Below are 18,155 nucleotides of genomic sequence, written 5' to 3' on the forward strand. Positions count from 1 at the left end.
TTCCCTCAATCTTCTGACAATCATGCTGGGGGGGGGAGAGAGAAGGGCTGCTATGAAGTGGAGCAACGGAATAAAAGCAGCAGATGGAAAATTACATGTACAATCACACAACAGGGTACCAATTATTTTTCCTTGGTAGCAACAAATTCTTGATTACTTTAACAAAACATGGTGAAAACTCCAAGGCTCCTTCATATTTAATAAAGGAGAATGCAATCACTTTCTATTGTGAGGGTCAGAAAGGTTGAAGGCATGTAATATTTGGATTTTTCTGCAACATTAAAGGTCAATTCCATTAGCATCGCTGAGTGAGGCTGATTTACACCAGCTAGGCATCTGGCTCCAAGTGTTTACGTAAAGTAAAAGAATGCAACAGAATTTACACCAACCTGCCAAAGAAGTTCTCCAATGGAGTTCCCCCAAAGCCATAGAGCAATTATTCAAAATAGTGCCATCTACTGGCTCTGACTTTGCAAAGCCCGCATAACATAATAGAGGAGTTACAATTTCAATAGCAGTCTGTTCAGTGTGTTTGATTCTTGTTTGCTCTTAGCTTAACTGCATAGTTGGACACTGGGATACAATTTCAGAACTGAAGAAGTGATTGATGGAGACCAGAGTGTTTATTAATATCTTTACATTTCATCCAAATGCTATGTGAAATGTATATTTGTTTGCTTACAGTCAAATTGTTCAACACAGTGTTTAGTTTTTTTGGGGTGGTGTGGGGGACAGCATTGAGAGAAGGGAACTGCAGCATTTTAATTAATACTTCCCAATGCACCTACTTAGACCCCAATCCAACAAAGCACTTAAGCATATACTTAATTTTAAGGAACTGAGTCATTTCAGTGAAGTAGATGCAAATACTCATATTTCTCTGATGCCTCGGTGTGCAGGAAAACATAAGAGAAAACTACATTCTTAGAAATTTGGCTAAAATATATCTGTTTCTTATTTATCCAAGATGCTCAGGAACATATTCTAGCTTCAGATTTGTATGTGTAGCTCCCATATAAGTCTTTGAGCTTTATATCCAAACCAAGTTTATGGCCCTTATACAGGGGAACTTTACATAGTAAAATCATTTCATTGCCTGAATTGTGAATTTTAGAAAATGAAAATTATGAATTTTCAGCTATATGGCTAAGTAATATTCAGCACCGTTAAAGCACTTTATACATTTAAAGTGCTTTACAAATGTTACAGAATTAATCCTTGTAACCTCAACAAGGGATCCATTCCTGACCCTTTTTAAATAAAATAATAAAAATCTTCTCTCTGTTACACAGTATAAGTAGATATTACATCCAATAAAACAAAATTAAAATAATGTTACGGTCGCAAAGTCAAGCCCTCCAAAGTTATGAAATGCTAGAATTGAGGTTGCCTGTGTAACCTTAATTCAACCCATTTGTGCATATGTATTATTAAACAGTCTTCAATTACATGAGCACATAGGATCTTTTCCACAGAATGAATGAATAGTTCTTCAATATTTCTTTGTTCAATGGGTGCACCCAGTCCTATTTAATACACACCATCCAAATCCTTCACAGCATACAAAATTACTAATATCCTTCTGAGTATGCCTGTGGTGCTCTCAGCATAGAAACTGGGAGCTTTGTAAACCTTAATGGATTTATCTTCACAACACACGTCTGAATAGCTAGCATTATCCCTATTTTACAGCTGGAAAACTGAGGCACAGAAAGAGTAAAGCCAGAATTGTCAAATGTATCCATTAATTCTGGGTGTACAATTTGAGACAGTTGGGCCTGATTTTTTTTCTTTCTTAATGTTTAGTATCTTTATTTGTTCAAAGAACAACTGCAGGCAACTTCAGCTGCAGTAGTGAATGCTTAGCATGTCTTCAAATCTGGTCCCCTGTGCCCAAAAAATGAGGTACACACGATTAGTGGTTGATGGTGAACAGTTTGTCTTAAAGACTGATCTATACTTAAATTTTAACAGCATAGTTTTGCTGGTTAGGGGTGTGATTGTTTTTCCCTACACAGCTATGTTGGTAAAAGCAGTAGTGTAGACATAGTTATATCCGTGAAAAAGCACTTAGGCTAGTATAACCCGATCTACGTTTGGGAGCTTTGGCCACTTTAACTACTTAAAGCAGCAAAACCTGCAATGTAGACAAGGGCTCAGGGATTGTCTACACTTGAAATGCTACAGCCCACTGTACCAAGGCGCCAACTTCCCCTCTGCCTGGTGGGTGCTTGACACCCCCCCCCCCCGCGCCCCTGCCCCCCGGCCCTGCCCCACCTCTTCCTGCCCCTGCACTGCCCTTGCCCCTCCCCCATTCCACCCTGCCTCTTCCCACCCCAGCCCCACCCCCTTCCTGCCCCCATTCCAACCCTTTCCCCCAAGTCCCCGCCCCTGCCCTGCCTCTTCTCTGCCTCCTCCTCTGAGTGCGCCGTGTCCCCGCTCCTCCCCCTCCCTCCAGGAAAGTCCTAAGCACCGCCAAACAGCTGGTAGGCGGCGGGCGGGCTGGAAGCGCTGGGAGGGAGGGGGAGGAGCGGGGACACGGCACACTGGGGGAGAGAGAAGGAAGTGAGGAGGGGGTGGGGGCAGGAAAACTTGGTTGCTGGTGGGTGCAGAGCATCCACTAATTTTTCCCCGGAGCACCCACAGAGTTGGCGCCTATGCCACTGTAGCACTTCAGCATAGACACTCACTACAGCAGCGGGAAGAGTTCTCCCAATGGCATAGTTCAGTGTTTCTCAAACTGGGGTCGCCGCTTGTGTAGGGAAAGCCCCTGGTGGGCCGGGCCAGTTTGTTTACCTGCCCCGTCCACAGGTCCGGCCAATCGCAGCTCCCACTGGCCGCAGTTCGCTGCTCCAGGCCAATGGGGGCTGCTGGAAGCAGCACGGGCCGAGGGATTCCACCACCTCCCTAGGTAACCCATTCCAGTGCTTCACTTCCCTCCTAGTGAAATAGTTTTTCCTAATATCCAACCTAGATCTCCCCCACTGCAACTTGAGACTATTGCTCCTTGTTCTATCATCTGCCACCACTGAGAACAGCCGAGCTCCATCCTCTTTAGAAGTCCCCCTTCAGGTAGTTGAAAGCAGCTATCAAATCCTGCCTCATTCTTCTCTTCTGCAGACTAAATAAGCTCAGTTCCAATTTGTCCATATCCCTTTTGTAGTGGGGAGCCCAAAACTGGTCACTCACCAGTGCCGAACAGAGGGGAATAATAACTTCCCTCAATCTGCTGGCAATGCTCCTACTAATGCAGCCCAATATGCCGTTAACCTCCTTGGCAATAAGGGCACACTGTTGACTCATGTCCAGCTTCTCGTCCTCTGTAATCCCCTGGTCCTTTTCTGCAGAACTGCCACTTAGCCAGTTGGTCCCCAGACTGTAGCAATGCATGGGATTCTTCCGTCCTAAGTGGTCTTCAATATTGTGGAAAGAGGTATAACAAGAACCAGTGTCTGGGAGTTAAAACCAGGCAAATTCATATTTAAAAATAAGGCACAAATTTTAACAGAGTGACTTAACAGTTGGAACAAACTAGCAAGGGAAGTGGTGGATACTCCATCTCTTGATGTCTTCAAATCCGGGCTGGTTGGCTTTCTGGAAGATGTGCTTTAACCTAACACAAGTTATTGGGCTCAATACAGGGGTAAATGGGTGAAATTTTTTGGTCTGTGTTAAAGAGGAGGTCAGACTTGATGACCTAATAGCCTCTTTTGGCCTTAAAATCTATAAACTGCCTTAACCAAGAGGCCATTTTTTCCCTTCCTCTAGTCATCTACCTATTCACCACATGCCTTCTAACCTTTGCAACAAATGAAGCAAGGATGCTACAGACAACAGCCTCCTTCACTACAACAACAGCCCAGATTTAGCTGCACTTTCTACCTGTGTGTAGACCAAAAAATACTGCTCCAAATTAGGGGAACCTTCAGTTCCAAAAAGTTACCCAAGTGCTAACAGGTGAGCTAAAAAAGCAGCTACTGTTAGACAGAACTCTGTCTTTGTGCTTGTAAAAGTTTCTTTAATGGCCATTCCAGGAAAGCTGCTTGCAACAAAAGTTGCATGGATGAATCTGCCTAAGTGAAAACTCAGAGACAGGAGGATACTGGTGAAAGGAAGAAAATGGATTTTTCCTTTGGAAAAAGGGGGCTTTATTTACACAATTTTGGCCCCAATACAGCAAAGCATTTAAGCAAATGTTTAACTTCAATCACATGCTAATGACGCTTTGAAATCAATCTGACTTAAAATAAGTAAGACTTTAACACATGCTTAAATGTAAGCATATGCTTAACTGCTTTACTGAATAATGGCCAAAATTGTGAAAACAAGGTTCCTCAAAAAATTTTGGTCCCTTTTCATTTATTAGCATGGCCATGTTTTGTTTTCTTTTCTTTCTTTTTTTTTTTTTTTTTTGGTTTGGTTTTTTTGTTTTCTGTTTTGTTTTGTTTAGAAGCATCAGTGGTGCCAGCCTGATTGTGAAAACTAGATTTGTTAGAAGAAAACGGCACCCATTTTCTTCTTCCCAGCACTATGAAATTTCAAAGGGAAATTTTACCCTAAATAAAATGTGAAATTACTTTTTTTAAGTTGCAGTTGGTATTTCTAAGCACAGTGCTGGAGGCAGACATCTTGTTGAAAATGTATATAATTTGTCATTATACTAACCTGAGAGCCCGATGGAAGGGACTGTAATCACTTTCCAATCTGCTTGAATAATATGTGGCAGCAAGGTGGCAAACTCCAGAACTAGACTTAGGACTGAGAATTGGTTCTTACCCTGTTCATTTTCCTGTTGTGGGACAGAGTGGAATGGGTGCAGTTTTCTATTAGTTCACTTGTATGCCCTCTGCTAAGACTATAGCAACTGAGCAAAATCTTATAGGTCTTTCATTAACAGTGGTTCTTTTCTTTTCTTTTTAGCTTCCCAATGAGAGAACCTTGAAATACCCATTGATACATTTCCAGCAGATTATATCACAGTTTTAATTTGTTGGATTTTAGGAATGGTGTCCATGACAGTGTTTACCCATTCACTGTTAATCAGCATTAAAAAAGAAAGAATACAAACATTTGTTTTAAACAGAAAATGAGCTACTCTGGGGAAAAAAACAATCTTATAAAACAGTGGTTCTCAAACAGGGGTACACGTACCCCTGGGAATACATAGAAGTCTTCCAGGGGGTACATTAAGTCATCTAGATATTTGCCTAGTTTTACAACAGGCTACATAAAATGCACTGGCAAAGTCAGTACAAACTAAAATTTCATACAGACAATGACTTGTTTATACTGCTCTATATACTACACACTGAAATGTGAGTACAATATTTATATTCCAATTGATTTATTTTATAGTTATATTGTAAAAATGAGAATGTAAGCAATTTATCAGTAATAATGTGCTGTGACGCTTTTGTATTTTTATGTCTGATTTTGTAAGCAAATAGTCTTTAAATGAGGTAAAATTTGGGGATATACAAGACAAACCAGACTCCTGAAAGGGGTACAGTAGTCGGGAAAGGTTGAGAGCCTCTATTCTAAAAGGCTGAATTTCTGCAACCAAACCCCATTAATGGGCATGACTTATTGATTAAATAACATATAACATGAAAGTATAACCCCAAAATGTTTAGGATCATCTTCTTATATGAAATGCCATGCTTGAAGAAACTATGCAGTCAAATAGGGCATTCATTAGTTAAACATTTAGGACCTGCTGGACATCAACAAAAATTCTTTGTGAACTTGATCTCAGACATCCATTGTCAACAGTATAAAAATGATTGATATTCCATAAATTGCATTGTGGATGTCAGACCCACGGAGAGACTCAAGCATTCAAATCTTGAGCCCAAGCCTCATCTTGTGTTGATTGATGGCTCTTTGTCACTCAGTTTTATAGGTTATGACCACTGGAGACTTCAAAATGAACTAAGCCACACATAACAGGACCCCTTGCTCAGTGAAGCAGGGATGCGGGACTGAGAAACCAAACTGTTCTGTCAAAAAAAAAAATGCTCTGCTCAAAAAGATCTGTCAGACTTTAAAAGCTTTTGACAGATCCCATATTCAATGCATACAAAAGTATTTTTGATGAATGTAGACAAAGTTATCCAGGGTGTTTCTTTGACATTTAAAAATGCTACTATTTCATATTCTTAAATAAAACACACATCTGTCTTATATAGTCACCTCTCTTTCATAGTCTACAAAAGAAACAGCTGTCTTCTTGGTATAAGAGAGAAATGAAGTGTTCTGTTTATAATGGTCAGTAGCTGAAGTTGTCCACCCAGTTGGTATAGAAGGGTTGCTCATGTTTTTATGACAGTGATATACAAGATGCATTAACTGGAAAAGTTTTTGAAGTCTTACAATACTCAGTAGGTTAAAACCGTATCTGAGGTCTGGCTTCAGCAGGTAGAAACTCAGAATTTCCATTTTATGGGAAATTCTGGCATTTCAAATTTTTGTTTTTGTTTGGAATTGGAACAAAAACAATTATTTTAGACACGTCCCACAAAATGGGAATTCTGAAGTGTTGATTTCAGAAAATTTGCATTTCAAAATTTTTTTGTTTATATATTTTTGTTATTTTTACATTTCTCGATATGACCATGGCATGGCATGAAATGAAAAACTAAAAAAAAAAAAAAATTCTGAATCAAATTTTGAAATTTCAAAAATAAATCTCTTTTTATAAATGAAATTATTTTTGCTTCAAAGTGTGTTTCTGTGGGAATTTTCTTTGAAATCAATATGGTTTTGCAAAAAATTCAGTTTTTACAAAATAGCTTTTCCAATGAAAATCTGTTTCAACAAAAATTATTTCTGACGGCTCTACTTCTGGCCTATACTGTGCTATGGGAAAATTATATTTGCATGCATAATAAAATATGTTTATTAATGTTCATAATTATCTAGTCCTTCTAAATTCAGCTACAGTATTTGTCTTGATTATCTCTCTTGGCAATGAATAAAGTGTCTGTATAAAATAATATTTCCTTTTAATTTATTTTCCAGTCTTTAATTAAGTATCCCCTTTGTTTTCATAGCATTTTACATGACCAAGTATAAAAAGATGGACTGGTAAAATATTGCTGAAGTCTTCACAATTTTGAAAACTTTGGTCAATTTGCAGTCTAAGGACCCAATGCAACTCCCACTGAATTCAATAGGAGACTTTCCATCGTCTTCAACAGAAGTTGGATCTGACACTAGAGAACTAATGAAAGTACAAAGATATAACACTACCTGTTCAATGTGGTTGGAGAATTAGAGATCTTATCCTGCAAGGCTAAAGGCACCAGGGAAAGTAAAGCACGTCTCCCAGGATGTAATGGTTACTAATAACTTACCAAGAGACTATTTTCAGACTATTTTTAGCATAGCAAAGAATGATTTTTTTTCCTAAAAAGTAAGTTTGAATGATTGGAAAATTCTAAGCTGGCAAACTTTTATCACCCATCCAGTTTAGACTGCAGTACCTTGTTTTGATGGGTGCTTTTTTAGAAAAAAAAAATCCTGTGAGGTTTTTCCCAACATTGCATCCGTTCTCAGCCTTGCAATCTACTTCTTCTGTTGAGGAAAAGTTGACAGCAAGAGCCTATCCTCTTGTCTTTCAAATGACATGTACAATATTGTATATCAGGATCAAAGGAGCCAGAGTGGGGCTATAACAGCAGACAATATGACACAAAATATATATGCATCCGAAGAAGTGGGCTGTAGTCCACGAAAGCTTATGCTCTAATAAATTTGTTAGTCTCTAAGGTGCCACAAGTATTCCTGTTCTTTTTACAAAATACACGGAGAACCAGAACTTCATATACCAATGGCACCATCTTTAGACAAAAGGATCTCTATTCTGGTGGGGACAGCGTTAAACATATCAGAACAATAGCAATTTAAGGCAAGATTTTCAAATGTATGTAAAAGAGTTAAGTGCCTAACATCCTTAGACACTCTTGAAAATTTCACCTTTATAACCTAATTCTACTGTCACTGAACTAAACAGGAGTATTGCTATTGACTTTAATGGGAGTAGCATTGGTTCTTTAGCACAGCTAGTCTGTTTTTTTCAAAAGACACATATTCAACATTTTGTTGGAAACTAAAGGCAAGGCTAAGGAATCTGGGTTTGAGTTTTGAATATGGCTCATATCCAGGTTTCATTATACATGAATTCAGGGGTTGGATAAATTTATTCATCTGGACACATTTCTTTGGCAAACACTTTAAGTTCCTGATCTTGCAAGCACTAAATTGTAGGAGTCATGTCATGTATATGAGTAGTCTCTGACTACATCAATGGACCTCCTCACATGGATAAGTATTTGTAGGATCAGGTCCCAAATCTTTTACAGTATTTAATCACAATACTGGAACTGCTGCAGAATGGCTTCTATCTTGTAGAGCAGAGGTTCCCAAACTTATTTGGCCTACCACCCCCTTTTCAGAAAAAAATTACTCAGCGCCCCCCTAGAAATCTACCTTCCTTAAGCGAACAAACAGAAAGATGCAGTGACAAATTTGCGTTCTTTTATGTATCTATATTTCTACCTCCGTCTTACAATATAGTAAAGAAAGATGTGTTATTAGAATATCGCCCACGACATCAGGTATACAGTGGTTTTTGCGTAAGACGGCAAAAGACAACCAAACTAAAATACTAATGAAACTAATAAACTGGGTTTTGTTCTTTGCTCAGCATTAGATATATGTATTTGATATTAAATTGTCAAATATCAAACTAAATTTATCAAGAAATAATTAATTTAAAAATAATCAATATGCAATTAAAAATCAGTTATAGTTTTAATTTAGTTTGCCCTTATTTAAATAATTGTTCCTTATTAACACACGCCTTATTTACCAATTAACACAGATGATTCGATAGATATAAATAAATGTTAATAGTTAACAGTTTTTTTCGATTTCATTCCCCTGTTTTCGTTAATATTGTAATAAAAAACATGACAAATATATTGACTGTACACTTCAAATAGTACTGTACCGACACAAGCCTGCTACGATTTTATTATTAGTAAGCACTAGAGACACAGAAACGTACGGTAGATATGTAAGAAAATGTATAAAAATACTCACGTGTAAATTGCTGTTTTATTGAAACAACCATAATACAATTTGCTTTGTATGTGATCCATAATCCGTAAAGATCGAAGGTATCGAATTATGAATAAAAAATTTTAAATACTTATTGCACTATTGTTAACTGCTTTTTACACAATTCAGAAACAATCTAAATTAGATTTCATACGTCACCTATTTATAGTATCGTATTGTAAACAAGTCATTACACGCACATATTCCTGCCGATGCATGCTGGACTTCCCGACAATGCGCGACATGCTCGCCTGCCAACACTTGCTTGTTAATTATAACCTGATCGGTTATAATTTGTGAATTTATTTGGAAAATAAAGTAATCACTACAACTTTAACTCTATGTTACACAACAGATGAAACATGTACGAACGGTTTTTCAAAATTTTCTTATATTCTCTTCTTTCTTTATGCTTCCACCGCCCCCTTATTTTTATTCAATGCCCCCCAATTGCACCTGAGGCTACTACTGCCCCCCTGGATCGTTCCAGCGCCCCCCATGGGGCAGTATCGCCCACTTTGGGAACCTCTGTTGTAGAGAGAACAATGACCATTCAAGCATTATTTAGTAGTAGTACTCTAATGTGAGAGAGATCTGTCAGGCTTGACCCATCCAAAATGACTGTTCAGAATAGCTCTCTCTTATCTTCCAACAGTACAAGAGTCCTGCAGGGACAAGAGACCTACAGCTATGTGTTAGGTGATTTAAGCACTCTAGAGGCCATTCGACCTGCCACATACATATTTTCTTTCACACCTTGGCATTAGTTTCTCCTGTTGTATCTTAGGGGAAAAGGTAACAGAAACATTAAACCCAATGTGTTAGATCAACTTCCTGGGATCTCTAAGGTCTTAACGTTTACAACTTCTCACAGCCAATAGCACAATCTTGAGTCTGCCAGGTAATACTGAAACAAAGATTGTGCCATTTAAAAATGATGCTAGTTCTCTGGAAAATAAAAATAGAAACTACTGCTTTTATTTTACTGCCTGAAGGAAACAAACTAATATGCATTGAAAATTGAGACAACATCAACAGACTTTCTGGGCCCTACACTAGTTTTATACTGATATAGTTTTACTGCCTTGAATGGCATTATTCCTGAATTCTCACCTGGGGGGAGATGAGAATCAGGCCCACCATAGTCTGACTAGAGCTGGCTGAGAAAAGGGGAATATTTTCTTTAACTTTTTAAAAATCTTTATTTTTCCATACATCAGAAGCAGGACCCTGATTTTCCTACAGATGTGGGCAGACATGTACCAATTACCGCATCCTACCCTTGAGATGTCAGACTACAAATGGATATATGGGACTGGTTTAGAATATATTATTGATGGACACACAGATTATAGGCTCTATTCACACACACACACACACAAATTTCCACTAGCAGTGGAAAGACTACCTGGGTGGGGCCCTCATAATGATGCAAGGTGCCCACGATGCTGCCAAGGCCCCAGGTTGATCAGTGCAACCCAGGAAGTGGTCAGGGCCAGATGGAAGCAGGTGTAGCTAGGGTGCTTGGGGGATGTACTATGGAACCATGGCTGTAAGTTAAAACTGCCCTCCCCTGGCAGAATAGCCAGGTCTGAGGAAATACCACTCATGTTCCCCAGGGTGGGAATTGAACTCCATAGCTTTAATGAAAATTCCTGAAAAAGGTGGTGGTGATAAATGAATTTTTATACTTGCAAGAAAACCTCCTAAAATCTTTACAGCCCTGCTTTCCCTCATAGCAATGTATTTAACGGAGCAAGGTTTTTATGACATACATAAAGAGTCGCTGCCAAAAGATCAACCTTTATTAACCTCGTTAGGAAGTGTTTCCTTAGTGCTCAAATAGGTCCTTCTGTTACCTAACATGGATTGTGACAAACGTATTGTTCTCCAAACCCCTCCCCCACAAAGAACATACATTCCTGAATCTCTGCCAATGTATAGCACCTGGGTATTTATTTAAAAAAAAAATAGTATTCACATAAGGTTTCTCACGTCTATTTTCCCAGCAGGATCAGAATCAAAATGTGATTTCAGAGGGATGAGTAGAATTTGACCTATGATCACACATTCTATGTTGGCTGGAAATTTCTGAAGTTGCTCTTTGATTCTTGACATCATCAGGGATTTCATAGCTCCAAACAGATGTTGCAAAAAGAAAACGAGACTTTATTCTTTGGTTGGCTAAGCAAATGTCTTTTTTACCGAGGACTGGAGCCTTCACAGAGTGGTGTCCCAGCTTGAACAACAGATGTGTCACTTTAACAAAACTTCACTTCACTGTTCCAGATGAAAGGTCAAGATGTTTCTTTAGTGGCAAGGTGGCACAGGACAGAATTTGATCTCTCTAGTCTAGAGTACCAGAAAAGTCAAGGATTAAACTCTCTCAACTCCAGCTGCTGCTGAGGAGTGAGCAGTGCAACTCAAGAAGGAGGTGTCAAAATGGGTTTAAGGCACCTTTCCACTCCCCTGATCTTGCTCTGTTCTCAGGATAAGTTAGCATACCTTAGGGGGTGATCAAATTTTGCTCTGATTGCCAATGGCTCCAGGGAATCACCAAGGCACAGGGAAGCCCCTTTTTCTCAACCACAGCTGCTATGCCAGCGGCAGGAAGGGGTAGTACAGGAGCTGTTAAAGCAGTTCCATGTCACCAGATGATCCCTTACACTGAGGTGACACATCTGTGACCTCTGCTTTCAGGCTGTGTTGTTCCACCAGCACAGCTCAATGTGACTCTTACACTCTAGAGCAGTGGTCCCCAAACTGTGGGGGAGAAACATTTTTTGGGGGAGGGCATGGTGGAGCCCAGGCCAGCCCCTCCTGGAGCTGGGAAGGGAGCTCCACCCAGCCCTTCTCTGCCCCCAGCTCCAGCCCCAGCCCCGTCCCCAGCTTTAACTCCCAGCCCCAACCACAGCCTGGCCCAAGCCTCAGCCCCCAACTACAGCCCGGCTCCGGGTCCCACTCCCAGCCACGGCTCCTGCTTCCAGGCCCAGCCTTGCTTCCAGCTGCAGTTCACAGCCACAGCCACAGCCACAGCTCTGCTCCTGGCTGCAGTCCCACAGTCGCAGATCCAGCCCTGGCTTCAGTCCCACTCCTGGCCCCCAGGCAGGGCATGGACAGATTAAATTATGGGTAAGGGGGGCATGGCACAAGAAGTTTATGTTCTTATGTTCTAAGTTTGTGGACCACTGCTCTAGAGAATCTGGGCCACAGTACAAAAGTCAGCGGAAAGAGGATAGATATAAAATGTCAAACCCCATTAAGAGGGGATACCCTGACTTTAGTATGCAATTAGCCTGTTGGATAACCCAAGTCATTTAATCTAAAATATGTAGAGATAGTCACAAGTAGCCAAGTATACACAACACAAATGCTTGACCCAAATGAAGCACTGCTTTGTAAGAACTTAAAATAGTTGCTAAAACAAACCATCATGATTGTAGCATGAAGCTCATCATGAATGTTCCTAGCTATGAATCAATGGATGAAGCCATATGACAGAGAAATAATTCTTACTCTTTTTAGAAAAAGAATTAAAATCATGCACTCAGATCTGAGGCCTATTCTTTTATACTGGTATAACTCAATAAGGAGAAGGGAATATTTTACATTATTCACAATGGATCTTCATTTCAAAATCCTGCCTTTACCTGAGATAGCCAGGAGGGGGATAGGAAGTGGTGCGGGCCTGGCATTTGCAGAACACGTTGCCAGGGAGGGCTACGGCGGCCATGACAACAATGTTGTTTATCACTGCTTAGAGTGGGAGTATTGTACATGCTCAGCTAGTACTTGCTGGTAGGAACCATAAACTATCTGGCTGGAGGCTTGCGCACACATCCTGGCCCCCACACTATGGCCTCTTAGCAGGGCCGGCTCCAGGCACCAGCCCTCCAAGCATGTGCTTGGGGCGGCACCTGGAGGGGGGCGGCGCTCGCCCGGGGAGAGCGGGGCCGCGGCCGGGCTCGTCCCGTGTCGCCCCCCCCCCCCGAGCTCCGGCCGGGGAGAGCGGGGCCGCGGCCGGGCTCGGCGCCCTCCCCTGCCACGCTCCCCGCCGGGGGGCGGAGGGGCGGCGGGAGGCTTTTTTGCCTGGGGTGGCAAAAAAGCCAGAGCTGGCCCTGCCTCTTAGTGACCTGACACACAACCTCATGCATTAGCCAGATCTACCTACTGTGTCTCTGTAGGAGGTACCTCCATTAGTAGTGATAACACAAAGATACATAATATTGGGGGTGGGAAGCATATATTCTAAAGGTTATGTGCCAGTTTCTCTGGTCTGCTAAGGCCATTCAAAAACAGTTCAAAGTGACCTGGAAAGGCTGGAGATAGCTGGTGGAGATTCCTCCTTGCATAGGGAAACTCTCCAGTGGTGGAGGCAGCTCTTCTATTTCCTGGGCCACATGTCCCCACACCCACACAGCATTGGGGGTGGGGCGGGGGGGGCACAGTGAGAAGGAGATAGTGTGGCGGGAGCATTTGGGGGATAGGCCTTATGTGTGAGGGTGTGTGGTGGAGCAGAACTCCACTATGCCTGATTATGCACTGGTGTGATGTTCTATTACAGAGTGCAGGGGGTGAACAGGTGAGCCAGCATTCTGATCACTCAGATATTAATTGGTTCCTCTTGAGAAAGCTGATGGGGGTAATTAGACAATCAGGCTGGATGGATGAATGGACTAAGGGGCTAATGAGCCCATCAGCACAAGGCTGATAAAGAGGCAGGAAGGAAGTGCATGGGGGAAAGAGGACTAGGGCATGTTGAGCTTTGTTACACAGCGGCCTGAGGAGAGGGCGATCTCTATTCCCCTCAGGTCTTGGGGAGAGAGCTAAAAGGCATGGTGGTGCTGTAAATAGATTGTTGTAAGGGGATTGTTGTGGATATGGTGGAGGGAACTTAAAATAAAAGGGTTCAGTGAAGGCACAACCTCTGGAGTCCATGCATTTTCTGCGGGGAAGAAGGTGAGAGTGAACCCACACCCAGTGAGAGGTCCCTAAAAGACCTTACACCAGTGAGGAAAGTTAGAGTATGTCTTCTGCTTGGCTGGGTGGCCAAGAAACAGCTGTCTTCCTGCGGCAGCTACTCTCCACTACCTCCAAGCACAGCGTGGATGCAGTGTAGAATCCGGGCCCATGTGGAAAAAAAAAAAGAATGGTGGCAGTGAGACCTCAGCTAATGAGAAGCAGGAGGAGATGCCAGCTGCAAGACATCCATCTGCACAGACCTTATACAGAGTGCCAAAGAGATTACTGGCACTGTATCCAGGTGTAAGGGTCTGCAGGGGACTTTGAAGGACTTTGTGGCCCTTTGGAGGACTGGGGCCATCGTTAGTACATTTCAGAGTCCAGGATCAATTTATCTTCATTCCCTGTTATTACTTGCCCACCTTCAGCATGAACAATATTTTGAAACATTAAAGGCCAACAACATTTCCTGTATCAGCACATGATGCCTGGTGTTAAGCAAGTGACACTGCGTGAAATCAAGTATCAGAGGGGTAGCCGTGTTAGTTTGAATCTGTAAAAAGCAACAGAGGGTCCTGTGGCACCTTTAAGACTAACAGAAGTATTGGGAGCATAAGCTTTCGTGGGTAAGAACCTCACTTCTTCAGATAAGCTTTCGTGGGTAAGAACCTCACTTCTTCAGATGCATCTGAAGAAGTGAGGTTCTTACCCACGAAAGCTTATGCTCCCAATACTTCTGTTAGTCTTAAAGGTGCCACAGGACCCACTGCTTGAAATGCAGATCATGAAAAGCAAGTTCACAGCAAACCATCCCTTCTTGTAAAGCTGAGTTCATGGTGCTATTTAAAATTGTTTCTTACAAGCCATTCATTAAATTTATGGCTGTAGCTAACCTTCCATTACCATATTGTTTCTAGAGCCTTCTCAAAAAAAAGCTGTTCCACTATTTTTATGAAGCTGTATATAGAAAAGTATCCACATTATCCTTTAGATATGGACCAGTGGTTAAAAGGCTCGCTACTGAGCATTTCAGAGGGTAGTTTGTAACAGAAAACCCCTTCATTCTGACTTCATAAGTACTGTCTCTCCTTTTCAGTATAAATCTGCAATTCTAGTTATACCATTCCTCCAAGATATCCAGTTAGGGCCTGATCCTGTTCTCATTAATGTCAATTGAATATTTGCCACGGACTTAAGGCTCAATTCTATTGTCCACTGAAGGAGGTGGATTCCCTCTTATATTGATGAACCTCTCTGTGATCCTACCTGTATATTCAATATTCTGTAGATTTTTAGTTGCAGATAGCCTCTGAATGTTTAACTACTGGACTCTTCAATTTTTAATATCCTCGGCTGTACAAAGTAAATAACTTCTATAATTATGTATACTGGTGACATTTTTTTCCTGTTACCTCCCACCATGTACCTTTTAGCCCAGGGAACCACTAATGGCAAGTTTAGCTATTTTAAGTAAATTCCATAATTTCACTTTATAAATTTTGTAAATGTTTATTACAAAGTTTGTTTTGTGCCCTGTGGGTCTAAACCAAATCTCATTTACTAATGGAAATGTGTTACCCTGCCTACTGTACACCTGACCTTTCAATTGTACTGAGTAATTTCTGGAAATAATGCTAAAACCATGTCCTGCTATTGAAGGAGTGATACCGCAGCATTTCATGGGCATATTTTCTTGACAAAAGGTATTTGGAAAAGCTTGTAGGAGTCCAATTAAACTTTATCACCTGATTATTCATGCTGACAGTAACAACCTCGTATATTAATGTAGCTGTGTCTCCAACACATGCTGTGCTTGGACAGATTTATTATAAATGGCTGGCTCCATCTCCTCCTCCAATAGGAAAATGTACAGGAGAGAGAAGGCGTAAGGTGAGGACATCTCTGCAGCTGAAGTCAATGAGACTTAAAGTAAAGTGCATGCTTAAGTGATTTACTGAATAGGAATGGATTCAAGCATGTGCTTAAATGCATTGTTGAATGGAAGAGCTCTAAGACCTATCACTCCATCCATAACACTTACCATTTTACTGAGTATTATTTATTTTGCTTATTTATAGACATTTCCATGGTACTTACCATCAGTTTCTAGGCACCTCCCAAACATTAATTAATTATGCCTCACCGCACTAATATGAAGGTCAGAATTAATGCCCCCTTTAGCAGATAACAGAGTGAGTGTTCTTTGGTAATATATACACTGTAATACCTCGGCCCAGTGGAGTTTAAGAATGGAATGTGAATTTCAAGTATTCAGTGGTTTTAATTAGGGCAAATCATGCCTTCCCTGTACAGGTGCTTTAGAAGAGGAGTGTGTGATAGCAGCCCTTACAGCTGGCTAGAAAATTTGTGTGGAAACAATTTTAATAAAAAATATAAAATATTTTTGAAAACATTTTCATTTTAAATAATGGGGGAGGGTTGACTTTACTTCTGCCCCATTGCATCTAAACTTCCATTGACCTCAGTGGAGCTGGGCTTACTCAGTACCTCAGTGACAGTCACATCACTTTTATTTAGGTGGCTAAAAATGGATTTAGGAGCCTGTCTTTAGAAACCCCAGTTTGGAAATTTAGCCTAAGCCTACAAATTATGTTTTCTTTCTCCAACAGAGTTTGTATATTTCCCAAAGACAGGCTTTTAAATGTAGTTATCCATATGCCTGAGAGAGAGAGAGAGAGAGAGAGAGAGAGAGAGAGAGAGAGAGAGAGAGAGAATTTATATTATAAACCCCACAGGATTTGAATTAAAAAACCTTTGAATTCTAATGTTGAGTATGTTAACATACGTTTGCTAACATACATGGGAACTTAAAGATGGTGTTTTGGCCACCAGAGGGAGACTACGGTTTACATTAATGTAATACAAATATAAACTGTTGAGAGGTGATTTTAAGACTTCAACATATTGACTACAGATTTTAAGCCAAATGTTGTTCCCTTGCTCATGCTGACATCTAGATGTAGGCAAAATTTCCTACAAATCTGACTTAATACTAAACTTTAGTGCTTGCAATTGTCTTGAGAATAATTTACAATCCCCATCATTTGGTCCTATATAAATAACAATAGAAATACACTTTTTCTAATCCCTACTTCACATCCCTACCAAGACTCTCAATTATTATGACTTTATTTGTAGAGATGTTTAAATCTAACACAAAATTAAAACAAAAGCAAACTATTTCCTATTCATTAAAAATGTGGTAATTTAATATTGTTCATATTTATTAATACAATTAAACTATACCTTGATCCACATTTCTATGACATGCTTGTCAAAAAGGAAGCACGTAATTCCAAATTCCAAAAGGGTTTCTGCTGTATTCATAGCAACCTAGCTGCATTCCTTTACACTGCATACTCTCTTTCTCTCTCCATATGATCCCTGCAATCCTCTTTTTGTAAAAAGAGAGTAATGAGGTCTAATGGTAAAATATCAATGTTTCCTGTAACTTAATAAAATGGAAATCTGTCCAAAATATATTAATAGAATTGTTAGTTAGAACATTACTACCGGTATTGATTTAAATGAATAAAAAGCTAAATCTAGTATTCAGAAATATGTCAATACATTCAATATATTCCTTACAAGAGTACTTGTGGCACCTTAGAGACTAACAAATTTATTAGAGCATAAGCTTTCGTGGACTGCAGCCCACTTCTTCGTTATGCATCTGAAGAAGTGGGCTGCAGTCCACGAAAGCTTATGCTCTAATAAATTTGTTAGTCTCTAAGGTGCCACAAGTACTCCTGTTCTTCTTTTTGCGGATACAGACTAACACGGCTGCTACTCTGAAACCTATATTCCTTACTGCATTCTGTCAAGTTAAAAAACTGATAATCAATATATTTAATTAAAAGTAATGGGAAGAAATCTCTCATTCAGTGCACAAACTGAAAGCAGGATTAAAGCAGTGGGTAGGGTTTTCTAACCTCTCTCCAGGACACCTGGTGCACTGCTCTGTTCACAGGCTACTCAGATTCACAATAGTGAAAAAAGAGAAACAAACACTAAACAACTTCATAACTTTTCTTTGTTCACTCACTTTT

Source organism: Chrysemys picta, chromosome 1, assembly GCF_011386835.1.
Source record: "Chrysemys picta bellii isolate R12L10 chromosome 1, ASM1138683v2, whole genome shotgun sequence".
Classification (NCBI taxonomy): Eukaryota; Metazoa; Chordata; order Testudines; family Emydidae; genus Chrysemys; species Chrysemys picta.